Source organism: Ambystoma mexicanum, chromosome 5q, assembly GCF_040938575.1.
Source record: "Ambystoma mexicanum isolate Mex_15411 chromosome 5q, UKY_AmexF1_1, whole genome shotgun sequence".
Lineage (NCBI taxonomy): Eukaryota > Metazoa > Chordata > Amphibia > Caudata > Ambystomatidae > Ambystoma > Ambystoma mexicanum.
Window position 1 is genome coordinate 7,265,356 of NC_090933.1, and position 12,307 is coordinate 7,277,662.

Sequence of the window (12,307 nt, forward strand, 5' to 3'; positions counted from 1 at the left end):
AGGATAAGCATTGAGATATCACATCTCATGCTATAGGAAGGGTCTCAGGATTGAATGGGAAGGACTTAGATATCACATATCATGCTATAGGGAGGGTCTCAGTTTTGATATTAGAAGCATTGAGATATCACATCTCATGCTATCGGAAGTGTCTCAGGATTGGAATGGGAAGGAGCTGGATATCACATCTCATGCTAAAGGAAGGGTCTCAGGTTTGGAACGGGAAGGAGTTGGATATCACATCTCGTTATAGGAAGGGTCTCAGGTTTGGTATAAACATTGAGATATCACATCTCTGCTATCGGAAGTGTCTCAGGATTGGAATGGGAAGGAGTTGGATATCCCATCTCATGCTATAGGACGGGTCTCAGGTTTTTTATTAAAATCATTGAGATATCATATTGCATGCTGTAGGAAGGGTCTAAGGATTGGAATGGGAAGGACTTGGATATCACATCTCATGCTATAGATAGGCTCTCAGGTTTGGAAAGTGAAGGAGTTGGATATCACATTTCATGTTAGAGGAAGGATCTCAGGTTTGGTATTAGAGGCATTGAGATATCACATCTCAGGCTATAGGAAGGGTCTCAGGATTGGAATGGGAAGGAGTTGGATATCACATCTCATGCTATAGGAAGGGTCTCAGGTTTTGTTATAAGCATTGAGATATCACATCTCATGCTATAGGAAGGGTCTCAGGATTGGAATGGAAGGAGTTGGATATCACATCTCATGTTATAGGAAGGATCTCAGGTTTGGTATTAGAAGCATTGAGACATCACATCTCATGCTATAGGAAGGGTCTCAGGATTGGAATGGGAAGGAGTTGGATATCACATCTCATGCTATAGGAAGGGTCTCAGGATTGGAATGGGAAGGAGTTGTATATGACATCTCATGCCGTAGGGAGGGTCTCAGGTTTGGTATAAACATTGAGATATCACATCTCTGCTATCGAAAGGGAATCAGGATTGGAATGGGAAGGAGTTGGATATCCCATCTCATGTTATAGGAAGAGTCTCAGGTTTGGTATTAGAAGCATTGAGATATCACATCTCATGCTATAGGAAGTGTCTCAGGATTGGAATGGGAAGGACATGGGTATCACATCTCATGCTATAGGGAGGGTCTCAAGTTTGATATTAGAAGCATTGAGATATCACATCTCATGCTATAGGAAGGGTCTCAGGTTTGGTATAAGCAGTGAGATATCACATCTCATGCTATAGGAAGTGTCTCAGGATTGGAATGGGAAGGAGTTGGATATCACATCTCATGTTATAGGAAGGATCTCAGGTTTGGTATAAGCATTGAGATATCACATCTCTGCTATCGGAAGGGTCTCAGGATTGGAATGGGAAGGAGTTGGATATTCCCATCTCATGTTATAGGAAGGGTCTCAGGTTTGGTATTAGAAGCATTGAGATATCACATCTCATGCTATAGGAAGGGTCTCAGGATTGGAATGGGAAGGACTTGGATATCACATCTCTTGCTATAGGGAGGGTCCCAAGTTTGATATTAGAAGCATTGAGGTATCACATTTCATGATATCGGAAGGGTCTCAAGATTGGAATGGGAAGGAGTTGGATATCACATCTCATGATAAAGGAAGGGTCTAAGGTTTGGAAGGGGAAGGATTTGGATATCACATCTCATGTTATAGTACGGGTCTCAGGTTTGGTATTAGAAGCATTGAGATATCAAGTCTCATGGTATAGGAAGGGTCTCAGAATTGGAATGGGAAGGAGTTGGATATCACATCTCAAGCTATAGGAAGGGTCTCAGGATTAGAATGGGAAGGAGTTTGATATCACATCTCATGCCATAGTATGGGTCTCGGGTTTGGTAGAAGCATTGGGATATCACATCTCATGTTATCGGAAGGGTATCGGGATTGGATTTGGAAGGAGTTGGATATCCCATCTCATGCTATAGGAAGGGTCTCAGGTTGGAATGGTAAGGAGTTGGATATCACATCTCATGTTATAGGAAGGGTCTCAGGATTGGAATGGGAAGGACTTGGATATCACATCTCATGCTATAGGAAGGCTCTCAGGTTTGCAAGGGGAAAGAGTTGGATATCACATTTCATGCTATCAGAAGGATCTCAGGTTTGGTATAGAAGCATTGAGATATCATATCTTATGCTATCAGAAGAGTCTCAGGATTGGAATGGGAAGGAGTTGGATATCACATCTCATGCTAAAGGGAGGGTCTCAGGTTTGGAAGGGGAAGGATTTGGATATCACATCTCATGTTATAGGAAGGATCTCAGGTTTGGTATTAGAAGCATTGAGATATCACATCTCATGCTATCGGAAGGATCTCAGGTTTGGTATTAGAAGCATTGAGATATCACATCTCATGCTATCAGAAGAGTCTCAGGATTGGAATAGGAAGGAGTTGGATATCACATCTCATGCTAAAGGGAGGGTCTCAGGTTTGGAAGGGGAAGGATTTGGATATCACATCTCATGTTATCGGAAGGATCTCACGTTTGGTATTAGAAGTATTGAGATATCATATCTCATGCTATAGGAAGGGTCTCAGGATTGGAATGGGAAGGAGTTGGATATCACATCTCATGCTATAGGGAGGGTCTCAGGATTGGAATGGGAAGGACTTAGATATCACATATCATGCTATAGGGAGGGTCTCAGTTTTGATATTAGAAGCATTGAGATATCACATCTCATGCTATTGGAAGTGTCTCAGGATTGGAATGGGAAGGAGCTGGATATCACATCTCATGCTAAAGGAAGGGTCTCAGGTTTGGAATGGGAAGGATTTGGATATCACATCTCATGTTATAGTAAGGGTCTCAGGTTTGGTATAAGCATTGAGATATCACATCTCTGCTATCGGAAGTGTCTCAGGATTGGAATGGGAAGGAGTTGGATATCCCATCTCATGTTATAGGACGGGTCTCAGGTTTGTTATTAGAATCATTGAGATATCATATTGCATGCTGTAGGAAGGGTCTAAGGGTTGGAATGTGAAGGACTTGGATATCACATCTCATGCTATAGATAGGCTCTTAGGTTTGGAAAGGGAAGGAGTTGGATATCACATTTCATGTTAGAGGAAGGATCTCAGGTTTGGTATTAGAAGCATTGAGATATCACATCTCATGCTATAGGAAGGGTCTCAGGATTGGAATGGGAAGCAGTTGGATATCACATCTCATGCTATAGGAAGGGTCTCAGGTTTGGTATAAGCATTGAGATATCACATCTCATGCTATAGGACGGGTCTCAGGATTGGAATGGAAGGAGTTGGATATCACATCTCATGTTATAGGAAGGATCTCAGGTTTGGTATTAGAAGCATTGAGACATCACATCTCATGCTATAGGAAGGGTCTCAGGGTTGGAATGGGAAGGAGTTGGATATCACATCTCATCCAATAGGAAGGGTCTCAGGTTTGGAATGGGAAGGAATTGGATATCACATCTCATGTTATAGGAAGGATCTCAGGTTTGGTATTAGAAGCATTGTGATATCACATCTCATGCTATAGGAAGGGTCTCAGGATTGGAATGTGAAGGATTTGGATATCACATCTCATGCTAAAGGAAGGGTCTCAGGTTTGGTAGAAGCATTGAGATATCACGTCTCTGCTATCGGAAGGGTCTCAGGATTGGATTGGGAAGGAGTTGGATATCCCTTCTCATGCTATAGGAAGGGTCTCAGGATTTGAATGGCAAGGAGTTGGATATCACATCTCATGCCATAGGAAGGGTCTCAGGTTTGGTATAAGCATTGAGATATCACATCTCTGCTATCGGAAGGGTCTCAGGATTGGATTGGGAAGGAGTTGGATATCCCTTCTCATGCTATACGAAGTGTCTCAGGTTGGAATGGGAAGGAGTTGGATATCACATCTCATGTTATAAGAAGGGTCTCAGGATTGGAATGGGAAGGATTTGGATATCACATCTCTTGCTATAGGAAGGGTCTCAGGATTGGAATGGGTAGGAGTTGGATATTACTTTCTTGCTATAGGAAGGGTCTCATGTTTGGAATGGGAAGGAGTTGGATATCACATATGCTATAGTTAGTGTCTCAGGTTTGGAACGGGAAGGAGTTGGATATCACATCTCATGTTATAGGAAGGGTCTCAGGTTTGGTATAAGCATTGAGATATCACATCTCTGCTATCGGAAGCGGCTCAGGATTGGAATGGGAAGGAGTTGGATATCCCATCTCATGTTATAGGAAGAGTCTCTGGTTTGGTATTAGAATCATTGAGATATCACATCGCATGCTGTAGGAAGGGTCTAAGGATTGGAATGGGATGGACTTGGATATCACATCTCATGCTATAGGTAGGCTCTCAGGTTTGGTATAAGCATTGAGATATCACATCTCATCCTATAGGAAGGGTCTCAGGATTGGAATGGGAAGGAATTGGATATCACATCTCATGCTATAGGAAGGGTCTCAGATTTGGTATAAGCATTGAGATATCACATCTCATGCTAAAGGAAGGGTCTCAGGATTGGAATGGGAAGGAGTTGTATATGACATCTCAGGCCATAGGAAGGTTCTCAGGTTTGGTATAAGCATTGAGATATCACATCTCTGCTATCGGAAAGGTCTCAGGATTGGAATGGAAAGGAGTTGGATATCCCATCTCATGTTATAGGAAGGGTCTCAGGTTTGGTATTAGAAGCATAGAGATATCACATCTCATGCTATAGGAAGGGTCTCAGGATTGGAATGGGAAGGACTTGGATGTCACATCATGCTATAGGGAGGGTCTCAAGTTTGATATTAGAAGCATTGAGATAACAAATCTCATGATATCGGAAGGGTCTCAGGATTGGAATGGGAAGGAGTTGGATATCACATCTCATGATAAAGGAAGGGTCTAAGGTTTGGAAGGGGAAGGATTTGGATATCACATCTCATGTTATAGGACGGGTCTCAGGTTTGGTATTAGAAGCATTGAGATATCAAGTCTCATGGTATAAGAAGGGTCTCAGAATTGGAATGGGAAGGAGTTGGATATCACACCTCAAGCTATAGGAAGGGTCTCAGGATTGGAATGGGAAGGAGTTTGATATCACATCTCATGCCATAGTATGGGTCTCAGGTTTGGTAGAAGCATTGGGATATCACATCTCATGCTATCGGAAGGGTATCAGTATTGGACTTGGAAGAAGTTGGATATCCCATCTCATGCTATAGGAAGGGTCTCAGGTTGGAATGGGAAGGACTTGGATATCATATCTCATGCTATAGGACGGGTCTCAGGTTTGTTATTAGAATCATTGAGATATCATATTGCATGCTGTAGGAAGGGTCTAAGGATTGGAATGGGAAGGACCTGGATATCACATCTCATGCTATAGATAGGCTCTTAGGTTTGGAAAGGGAAGGAGTTGGATATCACATTTCATGTTAGAGGAAGGATCTCAGGTTTGGTATTAGAAGCATTGAGATATCACATCTCATGCTATTGGAAGGGTCTCAGGATTGGAATGGGAAGTAGTTGGATATCACATCTCATGCTATAGGAAGGGTCTCAGGTTTGGTATAAGCATTGAGATATCACATCTCATGCTATAGGACGGGTCTCAGGATTGGAATGGAAGGAGTTGGATATCACATCTCATGTTATAGGAAGGATCTCAGGTTTGATATTAGAAGCATTGAGACATCACATCTCATGCTATAGGAAGGGTCTCAGGGTTGGAATGGGAAGGAGTTGGATATCACAACTCATCCAATAGGAAGGGTCTCAGGTTTGGAATGGGAAGGAATTGGATATCACATCTCATGTTATAGGAAGGATCTCAGGTTTGGTATTAGAAGCATTGAGATATCACATCTCATGCTATAGGAAGGGTCTCAGGATTGGAATGTGAAGGATTTGGATATCACATCTCATGCTAAAGGAAGGGTCTCAGGTTTGGTAGAAGCATTGAGATATCACGTCTCTGCTATCGGAAGGGTCTCAGGATTTGAATGGCAAGGAGTTGGATATCACATCTCATGCCATAGGAAGTGTCTCAGGTTTGGTATAAGCATTGAGATATCACATCTCTGCTATCGGAAGGGTCTCAGGATTGGAATGGGAAGGAGTTGGATATTCCCATCTCATGTTATAGGAAGGGTCTCAGGTTTGGTATTAGAAGCATTGAGATATCACATCTCATGCTATAGGAAGGGTCTCAGGATTGGAATGGGAAGGACTTGGATATCACATCTCATGCTATAGCGAGGGTCTCAAGTTTGATATTAGAAGCTTTGAGATATCACATCTCATGATATCGGAGGGGTCTCAGGATTGGAATGGGAAGGAGTTGGATATCACATCTCATGATAAAGGAAGGGTCTAAGGTTTGGAAGGGGAAGGATTTTGATATCACATCTCATGTTATATTGCGGGTCTCAGGTTTGGTATTAGAAGCATTGAGATATCAAGTCTCAGAGTATAGGAAGGGTCTCAGAATTGGAATGGGAAGGAGTTGGATATCACATCTCAAGCTATAGGAAGGGTCTCAGGATTGGAATGGGAAGGACTTGGATATCACATCTCATGCTATAGGAAGGCTCTCAGGTTTGGAAGGGGAAAGAGTTGGATATCACATTTCATGTTAGAGGTAGGATCTCAGGTTTGGTATTAGAGGCATTGAGATATCACATCTCATGCTATCAGAAGGGTCACAGGAATGGAATGGGAAGGAGTTGGACATCACATCTCATGCTAAAGGGAGGGTCTCAGGTTTGGAAGGGGAAGGATTTGGATATCACATCTCATGTTATAGGAAGGATCTCAGGTTTGGTATTAGAAGCATTGAGATATCACATCTCATGCTATCGGAAGGATCTCAGGTTTGGTATTAGAAGCATTGAGATATCACATCTCATGCTATCAGAAGGGTCTCAGGATTGGAATGGGAAGGAGTTGGATATCACATCTCATGCTAAAGGGAGGGTCTCAGGTTTGGAAGGGGAAGGATTTGGATATCACATCTCATGTTATCGGAAGGATCTCACGTTTGGTATTAGAAGTATTGAGATATCATATCTCATGCTATGGGAAGGGTCTCAGGTTTGGTATAAGCAGTGAGATATCACATCTCATGCTATAGGAAGTGTCTCAGGATTGGAATGGGAAGGAGTTGGATATCACATCTCATGTTATAGGAAGGATCTCAGGTTTGGTATAAGCATTGAGATATCACATCTCTGCTATCGGAAGGGTCTCAGGATTGGAATGGGAAGGAGTTGGATATTCCCATCTCATGTTATAGGAAGGGTCTCAGGTTTGGTATTAGAAGCATTGAGATATCACATCTCATGCTATAGGAAGAGTCTCAGGATTGGAATGGGAAGGACTTGGATATCACATCTCATGCTATAGGGAGGGTCTCAAGTTTGATATTAGAAGCTTTGAGATATCACATCTCATGATATCGGAAGGGTCTCAGGATTGGAATGGGAAGGAGTTGGATATCACATCTCATGATAAAGGAAGGGTCTAAGGTTTGGAAGGGGAAGGATTTGGATATCACATCTCATGTTATATTACGGGTCTCACGTTTGGTATTAGAAGCATTGAGATATCAAGTCTCATAGTATAGGAAGGGTCTCAGAATTGGAATGGGAAGGAGTTGGATATCACATCTCAAGCTATAGGAAGGGTCTCAGGATTGGAATGGGAAGGACTTGGATATCACATCTCATGCTATAGGAAGGCTCTCAGGTTTGGAAGGGGAACGAGTTGGATATCAGATTTCATGTTAGAGGTAGGATCTCAGGTTTGGTATTAGAGGCATTGAGATATCACATCTCATGCTATCAGAAGTGTCTCAGGAATGGAATGGGAAGGAGTTGGATATCACATCTCATGCTAAAGGGAGGGTCTCAGGTTTGGAAGGGGAAGGATTTGGATATCACATCTCATGTTATAGGAAGGATCTCAGGTTTGGTATTAGAAGCATTGAGATATCACATCTCATGCTATCGGAAGGATCTCAGGTTTGGTATTAGAAGCATTTAGATATCACATCTCATGCTATCAGAAGAGTCTCAGGATTGGAATAGGAAGGAGTTGGATATCACATCTCATGCTAAAGGGAGGGTCTCAGGTTTGGAAGGGGAAGGATTTGGATATCACATCTCATGTTATCGGAAGGATCTCACGTTTGGTATTAGAAGTATTGAGATATCATATCTCATGCTATAGGAAGGGTCTCAGGATTGGAATGGGAAGGAGTTGGATATCACATCTCATGCTATAGGGAGGGTCTCAGTATTGGAATGGGAAGGACTTAGATATCACATATCATGCTATAGGGAGGGTCTCAGTTTTGATATTAGAAGCATTGAGATATCACATCTCATGCTATCAGAAGGGTCTCAGGATTGGAATGGGAAGGAGTTGGATATCACATCTCATGCTAAAGGGAGGGTCTCAGGTTTGGAAGGGGAAGGATTTGGATATCACATCTCATGTTATCGGAAGGATCTCACGTTTGGTATTAGAAGTATTGAGATATCATATCTCATGCTATAGGAAGGGTCTCAGGATTGGAATGGGAAGGAGTTGGATATCACATCTCATGCTATAGGAAGTGTCTCAGGATTGGAATGGGAAGGACTTGGATATCACATCTCATGCTATAGGTAGGGTCTCAAGTTTGATATTAGAAGCATTGAGATATCACATCTCATGCTATAGGAAGGGTCTGAGGATTGGAATGGGAAGGAGTTGGATATCACATCTCATGCTATGGGAAGGGTCTCAGGTTTGGTATAAGCAGTGAGATATCACATCTCATGCTATAGGAAGTGTCTCAGGATTGGAATGGGAAGGAGTTGGATATCACATCTCATGTTATAGGAAGGATCTCAGGTTTGGTATAAGCATTGAGATATCACATCTCTGCTATCGGAAGGGTCTCAGGATTGGAATGGGAAGGAGTTGGATATTCCCATCTCATGTTATAGGAAGGGTCTCAGGTTTGGTATTAGAAGCATTGAGATATCACATCTCATGCTATAGGAAGAGTCTCAGGATTGGAATGGGAAGGACTTGGATATCACATCTCATGCTATAGGGAAGGTCTCAAGTTTGATATTAGAAGCTTTGAGATATCACATCTCATGATATCGGAAGGGTCTCAGGATTGGAATGGGAAGGAGTTGGATATCACATCTCATGATAAAGGAAGGGTCTAAGGTTTGGAAGGGGAAGGATTTGGATATCACATCTCATGTTATATTACGGGTCTCACGTTTGGTATTAGAAGCATTGAGATATCAAGTCTCATAGTATAGGAAGGGTCTCAGAATTGGAATGGGAAGGAGTTGGATATCACATCTCAAGCTATAGGAAGGGTCTCAGGATTGGAATGGGAAGGACTTGGATATCACATCTCATGCTATAGGAAGGCTCTCAGGTTTGGAAGGGGAACGAGTTGGATATCAGATTTCATGTTAGAGGTAGGATCTCAGGTTTGGTATTAGAGGCATTGAGATATCACATCTCATGCTATCAGAAGTGTCTCAGGAATGGAATGGGAAGGAGTTGGATATCACATCTCATGCTAAAGGGAGGGTCTCAGGTTTGGAAGGGGAAGGATTTGGATATCACATCTCATGTTATAGGAAGGATCTCAGGTTTGGTATTAGAAGCATTGAGATATCACATCTCATGCTATCGGAAGGATCTCAGGTTTGGTATTAGAAGCATTTAGATATCACATCTCATGCTATCAGAAGAGTCTCAGGATTGGAATAGGAAGGAGTTGGATATCACATCTCATGCTAAAGGGAGGGTCTCAGGTTTGGAAGGGGAAGGATTTGGATATCACATCTCATGTTATCGGAAGGATCTCACGTTTGGTATTAGAAGTATTGAGATATCATATCTCATGCTATAGGAAGGGTCTCAGGATTGGAATGGGAAGGAGTTGGATATCACATCTCATGCTATAGGGAGGGTCTCAGTATTGGAATGGGAAGGACTTAGATATCACATATCATGCTATAGGGAGGGTCTCAGTTTTGATATTAGAAGCATTGAGATATCACATCTCATGCTATCGGAAGTGTCTCAGGATTGGAATGGGAAGGTGCTGGATATCACATCTCATGCTAAAGGAAGGGTCTCAGGTTTGGAACGGGAAGGATTTGGATATCACATCTCATGTTATAGGAAGGGTCTCAGGTTTGGTATAAGCATTGAGATATCACATCTCTGCTATCGGAAGTGTCTCAGGATTGGAATTGGAAGGAGTTGGATATCCCATCTCATGTTATAGGACGGGTCTCAGGTTTGTTATTAGAATCATTGAGATATCATATTGCATGCTGTAGGAAGGGTCTAAGGGTTGGAATGGGAAGGACTTGGATATCACATCTCATGCTATAGATAGGCTCTTAGGTTTGGAAAGGGAAGGAGTTGGATATCACATTTCATGTTAGAGGAAGGATCTCAGGGTTGGTATTAGAAGCATTGAGATATCACATCTCAAGCTATAGGAAGGGTCTCAGGATTGGAATGGGAAGCAGTTGGATATCACATCTCATGCTATAGGAAGGGTCTCAGGTTTGGTATAAGCATTGAGATATCACATCTCATGCTATAGGACGGGTCTCAGGATTGGAATGGAAGGAGTTGGATATCACATCTCATGTTATAGGAAGGATCTCAGGTTTGGTATTAGAAGCATTGAGACATCACATCTCATGCTATAGGAAGGGTCTCAGGGTTGGAATGGGAAGGAGTTGGATATCACATCTCATCCAATAGGAAGGGTCTCAGGTTTGGAATGGGAAGGAATTGGATATCACATCTCATGTTATAGGAAGGATCTCAGGTTTGGTATTAGAAGCATTGAGATATCACATCTCATGCTATAGGAAGGGTCTCAGGATTGGAATGTGAAGGATTTGGATATCACATCTCATGCTAAAGGAAGGGTCTCAGGTTTGGTAGAAGCATTGAGATATCACGTCTCTGCTATCGGAAGGGTCTCAGGATTGGATTGGGAAGGAGTTGGATATCACATCTCATGCCATAGGAAGGGTCTCAGGTTTGGTATAAGCATTGAGATATCACATCTCTGCTATCGGAAGGGTCTCAGGATTGGATTGGGAAGGAGTTGGATATCCCTTCTCATGCTATAGGAAGTGTCTCAGGTTGGAATGGGAAGGAGTTGGATATCACATCTCATGTTATAGGAAGGGTCTCAGGATTGGAATGGGAAGGATTTGGACATCACATCTCTTGCTATAGGAAGGGTCTCAGGATTGGAATGGATAGGAGTTGGATATTACTTTCTTGCTATAGGAAGGGTCTCATGTTTGGAATGGGAAGGAGTTGGATATCACATCTCATGTTATAGGAAGGGTCTCAGGATTGGAATGGGAAGGATTTGGACATCACATCTCTTGCTATAGGAAGGGTCTCAGGATTGGAATGGATAGGAGTTGGATATTACTTTCTTGCTATAGGAAGGGTCTCATGTTTGGAACGGGAAGGAGTTGGATATCACATCTCATGTTATAGGAAGGGTCTCAGGTTTGGTATAAGCATTGAGATATCACATCTCTGCTATCGGAAGCGGCTCAGGATTGGAATGGGAAGGAGTTGGATATCCCATCTCATGTTATAGGAAGAGTCTCTGGTTTGGTATTAGAATCATTGAGATATCACATCGCATGCTGTAGGAAGGGTCTAAGGATTGGAATGGGATGGACTTGGATATCACATCTCATGCTATAGGTAGGCTCTCAGGTTTGGTATAAGCATTCCCGTCCTATAACATGAGATGTGATATCCAAATCCTTCCCCTTCCAAACCTTAGACCCTTCCTTTATCATGAGATGTGATATCCAACTCCTTCCCATTCCAATCCTGAGACCCTTCCGATATCATGAGATTTGTTATCTCAATGCTTCTAATATCAAACTTGAGACCCTCCCTATAGCATGAGATGTGACATCCAAGTCCTTCCCATTCCAATCCTGAGACCCTTCCTATAGCATGAGATGTGATATCTCAATGCTTCTAATACCAAACCTGAGACCCTTCCTATAACATGAGATGGGATATCCAACTCCTTCCCATTCCAATCCTGAGACCCTTCCGATAGCAGAGATGTGATATCTCAATGCTTATACCAAACCTGAGACCCTTCCTAAGGCCTGAGATGTCATATACAACTCCTTCCCATTCCAATCCTGAGACCCTTCCTATAGCATGAGATGTGATATCTCAATGCTTATACCAAATCTGAGACCCTTCCTATAGCATGAGATGTGATATCCAACACCTTCCCAT